Below are 977 nucleotides of genomic sequence, written 5' to 3'. Positions count from 1 at the left end.
TACGTTCATTATATTATGATGAATTATCGGTTATATATTACATTATTATGACTGAAATGGTAACAAAATATCATTATCTCAACGGTATGATATATATATACACATATTCATTATACAAAGATTATCCATGTTTAACGTCATTTAATGTATATACGAAGAAAAATATTTATTTTATATATTGAAACATAAGTAAAAGATAAAGATTATGTTTAACGTAATTTGTTTGTTTTATTTGATATATTTTTTAGTGTAATTTTTTCAAAAAATTTAAGATTGATTGATTTTTATTATTATTATACTGGTTATCGACTACGTGTGATCAGTGTAATTTTAAAAAATTATATATATTACCTTATATATATATAATTATTTTTAATAAAACTAATATATATATTTGATTACATATACATATAATTATGGTTTACAAAATATTATTTACTTTTTTATTTTTTTTACTTCAAAACCTACCACAAGTGGTCGTTTTTTTTAAAACTATTTTCTTTTTTTTTTTTAATTAAACACCGACCACGTGTGGTCGGTTTTTTTAAAAATAAATTAAATTTTTTTTTTAAAAAACCGACTACATGTGGTCGTTTTTTAAAAATATTTTTCAATTATATTTTTTTAAAAGACCAACCACTAATGGTTAGTTTTGTTATTTTTTTAAATTTTTATTTGTAAAATAAATAATAATTAATATAAAAACTATTGAAATAATTATTTTGATTTTTGTAAAATATAAAAGCGACCACATGTGGTCGCCTTTAAAAAAAAAATTAAAAACCGACTACAGTGGTCGATTTTTTCCGACCACAATGTGTGATCGATTTTTTGTGGTCGGTTTTTCAGTTTTTTTTAGTAATGCGACTGGTTGACTGCATTTCTACTCTTCTGTATCTCACCTTGTTCTTTCCATGTCATTTTTAGAACTTGTGTTCCCTGGTTCCATGGAGGGAGTAATTTTCCTCATTTTTAAG

This window comes from Capsicum annuum, unplaced genomic scaffold (assembly GCF_002878395.1).
Source record: "Capsicum annuum cultivar UCD-10X-F1 unplaced genomic scaffold, UCD10Xv1.1 ctg4643, whole genome shotgun sequence".
Taxonomy (NCBI): Eukaryota; Viridiplantae; Streptophyta; class Magnoliopsida; order Solanales; family Solanaceae; genus Capsicum; species Capsicum annuum.
This window is presented reverse-complemented; position numbering follows the sequence as displayed.